An 11,574-nucleotide genomic window follows, 5' to 3' on the forward strand; every position below is an offset into this window, starting at 1 on the left:
GAGCAATTTCAAGTTCCTGGGTGTCAACATCTCTGAGGATCTATCCTGGGCCCAACATATCATTGCAGCTACAAAGACACGACAGTGGTTATGTTTCATTCAGTTTGAGGAGATTTGGTATGTCGCCGAAGACACCCACAAATTTCAGGATTTACCGTGGAGAGCATTCGAACAGGCTGCATTACCGTCTGGTATAGGAGGGGTGGGGGGCTAATGCCCAGGATCGAAATAAGCTGCAGAGAGTTGTAAACTCAGTCAGCTCCATCATGGGCTCTAGCCTCCGTGGCATCCAGGACATCTTCAAGGAGCGAGGCCTCAGAAAGGCAGCGTCCATCATTAAGGACCCCCATCACCCAGGACATGCCCTCTTCTCATTGTTACCATCGGGGAGGAGGTACAGAAGCCTGAAGAGACACACAACAATTCAGGAACAGCATCCTCCCGTCTGCTATCTGATTTCTGAATGGACCTTAAACCCACAAATTCTACCTCACTATTTTTTATTTCTATTTTTGTGCTAATTATTCAAATATTACATACTTACTGTAATTGACATTTTATCTTCTATTACGTATGGCATTGTAAAAATTACGAATTTCAAACAAATTTCACGACATATGCCGGTGATGTTAAACTTGATTCAAATTCTAAATAACAAATAGAGTATAAAAGCTGTTTTTTGTCTTTTTGTACATCTTCACAAAGGGACAGATCAGTCAACCAAGGACGGAATCCAGCAGCCTGCAGAAGGTGGATGTCACTCCCGCATTGCAGAGTTTTATTTTTGTGTCACTTGCTTCTGAAGGGGTCAGGTAGAATCAGCTGGTCATCTACCCTCTGTTTTTCCAGTCCCGATGAAAGGTTTTGAGTGGAAACATCAACTGCTCATTTCTCTCCGTAAACGCTGCCTGATCTGCAGAGTTCTTCCAGCAATTTGTGTGTCGTGGAATCTGTGAAATTCATTACCATGGATGGCTGTGGAATACTCGATTAGTCAGGGTGCAGCAAAGAGGCAGGAGAATGGGGCTGAGAGGGAAAATAAATTAACTGTGATAGAATGGCAGCTCAGACTCAACTGGCCAAATGGCCTATTTCTGCTCCAAAGTGATCAAGGCACTAGCCCAAACCAGTCGCTCCTTTCCCATTAGCCTCACAGGACTGTGGCTAAATAAGCAACACCCTTAACTACCAGGTGGTGGGTGCGATTTCCATTTCAGACACACACGTTACAAGAAAAATCTGGGCCAACACTCTAGATCTGTGTGGAAGGACAGCTGCAGTTTTGCAGGGACCATCTTTCAGGCAAATCTTGCAAATAAGGCAGAAGTATTTTCTCTGAGGTGTTACAGTGCTGGGGATATCCTGCAAACATTTGTAAAACCAGACTGGTGCACCACCATTTGTGGGATCCTGCGGAACAGACTCAATGGACCAAACAGCCTAATTCTGCCCTATATCTTATAGTCTTACTTGGCTGCTTGACTTCCTATATAATGTCAAACACAAAAACTCAATGGACATATAAACTTCAGGAGATTCTGGAGCCTAAAAAGGCACAATTTACAAGCGATGATAGCCAAGATGAGAAATGCACTGAGATGGTGCTTTTTTCTCCTGCAACCTTCTCCAAACACAAGAGAAACCAACATTTCGGACCCCTCAGTCAGTCCACCGAGGAACAAAGGTCAGTTTAAGGCCGGGACTCCCAACCTGGGCTCCATGGACCCCGGTCCAATGGTATTGGTCCATGGCATAAATAATAAATAAAGTTGGGGACACTGATCTAAGGGGTGATCTCCCACACCCAGAACTTATTACAATCCGCTACATCTTTGAGGACTTTTTATTTCCAATTGCATCTTCTGTTAGGTTTAGTACAAGCCCCAAATTGTCCATATAAATTGGGCAAAAACAACTCTCCATTCTCAATCAGCCATTGCCTAGAAGAAAACCCTGGGAGAGATGCTCCCCTTCTGGAAAGTTGCACATTCTCTTGTTTGCATCTGGCTGCACGACAAAGTACCACAGCCACTCAGGCCAGGGTGACGGCAGATCTGAAATCTCCAGACAAAAACGCAACAGGCAGGGAAACCTGAATGCATCCTTCTAATTCTTCCTACCTACAAATTCTACAGTCGGCTATTCCGCCAGCCGGTGGAGTAGTGGCATCAGCATCAGATTTCGAGGGGAATGGTCCAGGGTTCAAATCCAGCTGGTCCCTCGTTCGGTTGAGCGTCAAACCAGCAGCTCAGTGTCAAAAAAACAGACAAGTGCTAAAGGAAACAACAAAAACTTGTGCCCGGGACACTAGAAGGCACAAAATGGAACAACAGTCAACTAAAACAGAAAAAGATTTCAGAATAATGGAGAACTCTTCCAGGTATTCCTCTCCAGCGAAAGGTTGGCAGGAATTCGGCCCTCACAGTGCCATCTCACACTTTACTTTCCTTGGGTCTATCGTGTTCTTAGACAGGACCTTTTACCTTCTTCAGACCATTGGTCCAAGAGCTTCTGCCAAGATGAGGCCACCCTCAGGGTGGAGGAGCAACACCTTGAATTCTGTCCAGGTAGCCTCCAACCTGATGGCATAAATATCGATTTCTCCTACCTGTGTTAAAAAAAAGTAATTCACTCTCTCCTCTTACACTTCCCCCTGGGTTCTCCCCCTCCTTCACTTTCTCCCATGATCCACTCTCTTCTCCTATCAGATTCATTCTTTCCCACCTACCTGGCTCTACCCATCACCCTCTAGCCATCCTCCTTCCCTCTTCCTCTCCAGTCCTGTTTACTCACTTCCATAGATCCTTCCTGTCTCTCAAACTCCAACCTCATGTCCCCTTTGTGAAAGGTGGATACGGGTAAGAGAGGCCAATGGGGCTCTGGTGAAGCTCTATAGGGCAATCCTCTGTACAGTGGATGCAATGGATTGAAGTGTAGATGAACTCCAACCAGACCATCGACTACAGAGGACAATGGGGACAGGAGATCATCGACTGCCTCAGCCCCACTGGGAGCCAAGGACCCATATAAGTGTGATGCTGTCCGACCTGCCGAGTTTCTCAAGCATTCTGTGTGCACTGCTTTGGATTTCCAGCATCTGCAGACTGTCTCGCGGTCAGGTCTTGAAAATACAAGCAGCACGATCTAGGTATGTGTGTCAACTTGCAGACGGAAACCAAAGCGGAAAGTTGGAAATCCTAAACAGGTCAGTCAGGACTTCAACCCAAAACACGAGCTCTTGAAGAAATGCAAACATATTCACGGGGGGAGGGACGTACAAGTTCCACCAAGGCAGCCACCAAGGTCGAGGCGAAATCTGGGCCACTGGAAAAACAGCAACGCCATTTTCTCTCCAGTGACGCCTGGCGTGCTGAATGTTTTCAGTACTTTCTGCTGTTCTTTGCTGCTTACAACCCTGGTGTTCTGTTGGCGTTTTGGCATTAAGAGACCAGCACATTCATCCTTGCGTCAGCCATCTCCTCCCACCAAATAAGCTTTTCAGAAGATCCAGGAGTTGCCAACATTGAACTCCCTACCATTAACGAGGGGTCCGTGGACCCCAGGCGGGGAGATCCCTGGTCTAAAGTACATGGAATGAAATGCCCGGAAGAGTGGAACTGTCTCGTTTATTCATCAGTCCACTCTCCCAGTGAGGGGCACTGACCAGCCCTATAATAGGACGTCTTTAGACAGGTGAACAGGACTATGCCGATCCTTTCCTCACCGGTTCAAGTGTACCTGAAGCCTGTACCCTTGATTGACAGTGATGGAAATAATCCAGATCGAGCACTCAGCACAGAAACAAGCCCTTCAGCCCATGCCAGACTATCGAAACTGCCTACTCCCTGTCAACCTGCACAAGGACCATATCCTTCCCATCTGTGTACCTATCCAAACTTCTCTGGGGGTTGGGGGCTTGGTGCTATTGTCACTGTTCTTTTTTTTGCGAGGGAGGGTTTGAGGGATTTGGGAGTTGAAAGCTCTGACTCTTTTTTCCTTTTCACGTGTGGCAGCTTTGATGACTTTTCTTTCAACAACTTCCATGGTTTTGCTGGACTCGTGGCTATCTGGAGAAGACGATTACCAGAGTTGTATTGTACATGCATACTTTGACAATAAAATTAACCTTTGAATCAACCCTGCAATCACATGCACTGGCAGCTCATTCCACTCTCATGAAGTAACGGCAGAGACCAACGTGGTTTGGCTCCACGAGTTGCCAGTCAGCATTTAACTCAATGTAGGACTGCCTTAGCTCCGGATTTTTCCCTTCGAGTGTTGCCCCCTTCCCGAGGCTTTCCCGATGAGCGCAACAGCTCAGAGTTTTGCTTCTGCCAACCATGGCTGGTGAGCCCCATCTGCCATTAAGAGACTGGTCTTAAGGCACCAATGACCCACCTTTGCCACTTCTCCTGTCAGCAGAAACGGTTCCACCGGGCTTAGTAGCCAAGCCACATGTGAAGGCCAGGAGCTGGAATTGGTTGTCAGAGGCTACTTGAGGTGCAAACCCTTGGGAGCATTTAATAGGTAGTGGGAGCTCGTCCCCATTACCACCCCTGGCTGTAACAACATTTAGAAACTGCCGAAAATTAAAATAGTGTATACCCAGGGAAAAAAAACAACACAAGGACAGGATGCTGTTAACACTCAGTAGGTCAGACAGCATCCGTGGAGAGAGAAAAACAAAAGTCAGTGTTTCAGGCTGATTAGCTCTCAGTAAGGTGGCCAGACCTGAAACAATACTCTCAACTGACGCTGCCTGATTTGCCGAATATCTCCAGCATTTGCTGTGTTAATTCTGTAAATAACTTCTCCATTAAACACCGAAGCAATGTCAGTCAAATCTGTGACGACACCTGCAACAATCAGCACACCTTTTGCTCGCAGACATCACCACCTCCCGGAGACCCTATTAACAGAATATACCCCATAACGTGGAAATATTAACCGGTACTTGCGGCAGGAATATCTTTCATGGACTGAACAGGTTATGCATTCGGTCTGAGGCCAGGCAGACTGTATCAATTCGTACAGATTTTACACCACAGTACAGTGAACTCCAGCTAATTGGGACACATCGGGATCAGTACATCTCGGCCAAATTATCCAACTGCCCCAGTTAGCCAAAATGTCATGGAAATAGTTGAAAAGATTTTTAAAAATACAAAACCAGTAGTAAATTACATATTTAAATGAAATACAGAACAAATTAGGACACTGCCAATAGTACTTCAGTTCTATAAAACTGTAAAATTAGTTCCTATTAGTTATCAATGGAGGATTATATTATATTTGTACACAACGAACAAAATCAGACACCTAGTGTTGATAGTAGACTGCCTTCATACAATGCATCCTCCAAATCTTCATTTTCATTGCAACATTCAAGATGATTGCCCATACCTTCAAATTCTTCATAGGTCCTAACTTGTTGAAGTAGGGAAATTGTTTCATTTTTACTCCCGGCTGTTTCTGGCATCTCCAATCCCAAATGCTTGAAACCGCAGTGAGCAAAACAGTTCTGAATTGCCTTAACTGCTTATTTCTCACCATCAATGACAACAATCACAGCTTTTCGAATACAGACACACGCAACTGACGCTATTTAAAAACCGTTCGCTCTAAGCACGGCGCGGTGTATCACGTCCACACAAGAGCACACAGCTGGCACTAGTTAGAAACTGTTTGACAAGGCTCCTGTCCCAATTAAGCAGCACAGTGTCCCAAATAAACAAAGGGAACCCCTGCTATTTTCTTGATTAGTCTTATTATTTTATTGGGATACAGCGCAGAACAGGCCCTTCCAGCCATAAGCCACGCCACCAGCAACCCCCGATCAAACCCTAGTCGAATCACGGGACAATTTATGATGACCAATTAACCTACCAACCGGCACTCTGTGGGAGGAAACCAGAGCACCTGGAGGAAACCCACGCGGTCTTGTGAAGAACAGACAAACTCCTTACAGACAGCGACGGGAATTGAACCCGGGTCGCTGGTACTGCTAACCACTAAACTACCACGCCAACACGAGAGTTTCGTTCAAGAGTTGCCCCCAAATAAGCGGCTACCCTGTTTAACCAGTATGATTGCAAACTTACAATGACCCACAGCTCTTTTTATCAGTAATTCTCTCCTCACCCAACATATAAATTGCGCAAGGAAAACCAGTGATTTTGTACCCATGGGAAAACCTGTAATAAGAATTGAGAGCAAATTTGTGCAAAGGAGAGACAAGGTGGGGGGCGGGGGGCTAAATGAATCATTACAACATATTACACCCCATCACAGTGAAAACAAGGGCACAACCCTCACCACTGCAAGATAAATACAGGTGGCCCCCGTTTTTCAAACGTTCGCTCTACAACAGTTCACTGTTACGAGAGACCTACATTAGTACCTGTTTTCACTAACCAAAGAGGATTTTCGCTTTTATGAAAAAAAGACGCCCGCTTTATATGTGTGTTTACCCCGAGAAAGACTACAATGACCGTGAAGCCTTACGTGGGCAGTTGTTTGCGCATGCGTGTACATGCGTATGCATGTGCGTACGTATGTGTGTACGCGCCAATTTTTTTTCTTCAAATCAATTTTGGCTCGCTGTCTTCCCGATTTTGATAAGTGTAACTACACCGTACATACAATATTCCGACTTTGTATAGGGTGTATATTTATCATATCATTCCTGCTTTTACTTCATGTTAGTGTTATGTTAGGTTTTGTGTGTTATTTGGCTTGATTTGGGTCTGGGAACGCTCAGAAAATTTTCCCATATAAATTAATGAAAATTGCTTCTTCACTTTACGACATTTCGGTTTACAAACGGTTTCATAGGAATGCTCTACCTTTAGATAGCGGGGGAAACCTGTACACAGATGTCCTTCTCACAATCCCCCCATCCAAAATGCACCACCCACCACAGAGACATCCCCAGAAGTGAAGAGTACCAAACAGTCTGCAACTTCTCCTCCCCGCCCCACACAAAAAAAATCAGGGCACAGCCATCACTCAGGGTCTCCATTAAAAATGGCACAACTTTTGTGTGGTAAGGGTCTTCAGGGCCCTTACCAATAAAACAGGGACACAACCTCCTTACACACACAAAATTGACCTGCATCACGTTGCCCACATAAAACTGGAAATTTACAGCCACCCCAAACCCACAGGTTCACACAATCCTGAGCTCCCAACGCAAAAATAAGCCAACTACCCTGACACTCTACAAACTGCCTCCCCCCCCCCCCACAAAAAGTAAATAATAAATCAGGGACACTGCCCACCTCCTGGGACTGTCATTTAAAATGTCGTTGTCACACTCCATCACTCGCTGAGGGCTTCCCCACAGAACAAAAAAAACCTCACAAATTAGGCCACACAACGTCTTTCCTGGGGCCCCCTATTAAAATAGGGAGTGTCACAATTAAACTCAACATTTCATACAAAAAAAGGTCACAGCTCCTCCCCCTAACAAGGGCTCCCTCATACAAACACCTTTCCCCATCCCACACCAGGACTCCCCCCATTACCAGGGCTTCCTAATTCAAACCCCTTCTTCATCCACCCCAGAACTCCCTCACATAAACCCCTTCCACCCTCCCACACCGATGGCTCTCCTCCCACCCAGGACTCTTCCCGCTCCTTCCTCCTCCCACACCAGGAGTCTCCCCGTAACTAGGGCTCGCTCATTCAAACTCTTCTCCCCCCCCCCCCCCCCACCCCAGGACTCCCTCATACAGATATTTTACCCTCCCAACCGGGGCTCTCTCACAATGATGGTTTACCCTCCTACCCCAGGGACTCCCTCACACAAATGGTTTCCCTCCCACCTCGGGGCTCTCCCCCTAACGATTCCCCTCCTACCTCAGGACTTTCCCCCCTAACCAGGTCTCCCTCCCCCGCACTGACCGGGGATCCCTCACACTGACAAGGTCCCCTCCCACCCCGGGGATTCTTCCCCCCTAACCAGAGCTCCCTCACACGAATGGCTCTCCCGCACTGACAGGCTCCCATCCCACCCCGGGAACTCTCCCCCTAACCGGGGCTCCCTCACACTGCCGGCTCCCCTCCCTTCCGTCGTGCCGAAACCCCCCTCGCACGATCCCATCCCCCACCCCGGGGGCCGCTCCTCCACCGCGGGTCCTCTCCCTGACCGGGACTCCCACACCGACCCCACCCCGGGAAACAACATCACACAGGCGGCCGCCGCCCCCTTCCGCCCGCCCCGCTGACCCAGGGTCGGCCCCGTCCCCCGAGCAGCCGCCTGCCGCATTGGGCCCACGGGGGGGCGCTTTGACTCGATCCCTGCCCCCCCACCCCCACTCCCCATTCGTTCTCCTTTCCCGGCCGCCGTGCTTCGGCCAACCCGCCCGCTGCCGGGGCCCTACCTCCGACTGGGCTGTCGGCTGACTCGCCGCCCGGAGCCCCGCTCCAACCTCAGGCTCTTCCAGCACCGAGCGGGTAGGCCCGGCTCCCGGACATGACTCCGTGATTGCCGGAAATGATCGGGCCAAGCCAGCCGCAAAGCGTGGCGGGCAAACACCGCCAACCAATCACCACCCGGTCCCGCGCGACGGAAAAACCCGCTTGCCGTCGCCGACCAATCAACGGTGGGGACATTGAGCCCAATCGCCGTTGGTCGAGCGGAGACCAATCAGAAGCGTGCAGAGAACAGCCAATAGGGACTGCGAGGCACCAGCGAATCAGGAGTGGGGACATCTGAGGTCTTCAAAGGGACTAAACAAGGTAACGAGCTGGTAACCTAGTAAATATTTCATTACCAGCGATACACTCCCGCTAACCAGTAACGGGCACTTAAACAGTAACTTTCTGTTGATCAGCTAAACATCCCATAGCCAGACAAAAAAAGCACGTTAGCCAGTAACTATCATATAACTCGTTAACATCATTAACCAGCTAGCCATCAGTTTAACCTGGTAGTCATCTCATAGACAAGTAACTACCCCATAACCAGTCCAAAACATGTAAGCCCGGTAATTATTCCATAAATTTGTATTAACTTGGTACTCATTAACCAAGTAACTATCGCACTACTAGTTAAGAAATCATCTCTCTGACACTGTGGTGTCAAGTAAACAACCGCTCCTTCAATGCTGCAAAAACAAAGGAGCTGGTTGTGGATTACGAGAGGAATGGCGACAGGATCACCTTTATTGACATCAATGGATCTGGGGTTGAGAGGGTAAACAGCTTTAAGTTCCTCAGCATGCACACGGTCTGTACACACCCGCTGTGTGATGAAGAAAGCACAACAGAGCCTCTTTCACCTCAGGCAGTTGAAGAAGTTCGGCATGAGTCCCCAAATCCTCAGGACTTTCTACAGGGGCACGATTGAGAGCATCCTGACTGGCTGTATCACTGCCTGGTATGGGAACTGTACCTCCCTCAATCGCAGGACTCTGCAGAGAGTGGTGCGGACAGCCCAGCGCATCTGTAGTTGTGAACTTTCCACTATTCAGGACATTTACAAAGACAGGTGTATAAAAAGGGCCTAAAAGATCATTGGGGACCCAAGTCACCCCAACCACAATCTATTCCAGCTACTACCATCTGAGAAACAGTACCACAGCATAAACAGGACCAACAGCCTCCAGGACAGCTTCTTCCACCAGGCCATCAGACTGATTAATTAACATTGATACAATTGTATACAGAAATACAATTGTATTTCTGATAAAAGCTTTATTGACTGTCCTGCTGTATATCTTACTGTACATACTATGTATTACAAATTACTGCAATTTCCAAATTCAGACATTATGTAAAGATTTTTACTCCTCATATATGTGAAGAATGTAAGAAATAAAGTCAATTCAATTCAAAATGTACGTTAACTAGTAACTATCCCTTAACCTAACCAATTTTCACACTAACTTCTATAGACTTCGTCAACTTCTATTAATTTGAGGTAGGTCATTCTTGCTATTGAGGGAGTGCAGCGTAGGTTCATGAGGTTAATTCCTGGGATGGCGGGACTGTCATATGTTGAAAGATTGGAGTGACTGGGCTTGTATACACTGGAATTTAGAAGGATGAGAGGAGATCTGATTGAAACATATAAGATTATTAAGGGATTAGACGTGCTAGAGGCAAGAAACATGTTCCTGATGTTGGGAGAGTCCAGCACCAGAGGCCAGAGTTTAAGAATAAGGGGTAGGCCATTTAGAACGGAGTTGAGGAAAAACGTTTTCACCCAGAGAGTTGTGGATCTGTGGAATGCTCTGCCTCAGAAGGCAGTGGAGGCCAATTCTCTGGATGCTTTCAAGAAAGAGCTAGATAGAGCTCTTGAAGATAGCGGAGTCAAGGGATATGGGGGGAGGTCAGGAATGGGGTACTGATTGTGGATGATCAGCCATGATCACAGTGAATGGCGGTGCTGGCTCAAAGGGCCAAATGGCCTACTCCCGCACCTGTTGTCTATTGAAACCAGACCTTCAGCACAATGTGTCTGCGTTGACTGTCATAATCAGAATCAGGTTTAATATCACTGGCATATGTCCTGAAATCTGTTAACTTTGTGGCCGTATTACAATGCAAAACATGATAACAGAGAAAAGTGCATATATTAAATAGTTAAATTAAGTAAGTAGTGCAAAAATAGAAACAAAAAAGTAGTGAGGCAGTGTTCACGGGTTCAATGTCCATTCAGAAATCGGATGGCAGAGGGGAAGAAGCTGTTCCTGAATCACTGAGTGTGTGTCTTCAGGCTCCTGTACCCCCTTCCTGATGCTTGCAATGAAAACAAGGCATGACCTGGGTGATGAGGGTCCTGAATGATGGACGCTGCCTTTTTCAGGCATCGCTCCTTGAGGAAGTCCTGGATATGGAGGTTCGTGCCCATGATGGAGCTGACTAATTTTACAACTCTCTTCAGCTTATTCCAATCCTGTGCAGTAGCCCCACCACCTCCCATACCAGGCAGTGATACAGCCAGTTAGATTCCTCTTAATGGTATGCCTATCGACATCCCAAATCTCCTCAAACTCCTAATGAAATATAGCTGCATCGATATGTTGGATCCGGCTTTGGTCTTCAGAGATATTGACACCCACGAACTTGAAATTGTTCATTCTTTCCACTTCTGACCCCTCAATGAGGACTGGTGTGTGTTCCCTTGTCTTACCCTTTCTGAAGTCCACAATCAGTACTTTGGTCTGACTGATGCTGAGTTCAAGGTGCAACACCACTCAACCAGCTGGTATATCTTGCTCCTGTACACCCTCTCATCGCCATTGGAGATCCTGCCAATAGTGGTTGTATCGTCAGCAAAATCATGCATCCATTTGCACTCATCCTGCTCTAATCCCAACTTTTCACCCTCCTTACGTCCCCATCTGATCCCTCCACTCACAGACAAATGAGGGGCAATTTGTTATGGCCAATTAACCTACCTGCAAGTCTTAGGGATGTGAGAGAAAACTGGAATGCTCTGGGGAAATCACACCCAGTCACTGGGGGAAGCTTGCAATCTCCACACAGAGGTCAGGGTTGCATCCAGTCATTTGGACACCATCAACCACAGCTCCAACCATTACGGAAAGTAAAATTCCTGCCTGA

At 47.3% G+C, this 11,574-nt stretch overlaps 1 protein-coding gene across 3 annotated transcripts in view; it reads right to left on the reverse strand.

Moving 5' to 3' along the window:
• The window catches only part of LOC140716503 (RAC-beta serine/threonine-protein kinase), a 153,191-nt gene extending 144,656 nt beyond the window's left edge, over window positions 1–8,535 (reverse strand). Inside the window, exon 1 of one of the 3 annotated variants that reach the window (XM_073029294.1) lies at window positions 8,385–8,534. The gene's annotated coding sequence lies outside the window, so the exon portion shown is untranslated. Of the gene's footprint in view, window positions 1–8,384 lie in introns of all 3 variants that reach the window. The other 2 variants (XM_073029296.1, XM_073029297.1) reach the window with 2 other exon arrangements.
• Between the last annotated feature and the right edge of the window lie 3,039 nt (window positions 8,536–11,574).

Source organism: Hemitrygon akajei, chromosome 25, assembly GCF_048418815.1.
Source record: "Hemitrygon akajei chromosome 25, sHemAka1.3, whole genome shotgun sequence".
NCBI lineage: Eukaryota > Metazoa > Chordata > Chondrichthyes > Myliobatiformes > Dasyatidae > Hemitrygon > Hemitrygon akajei.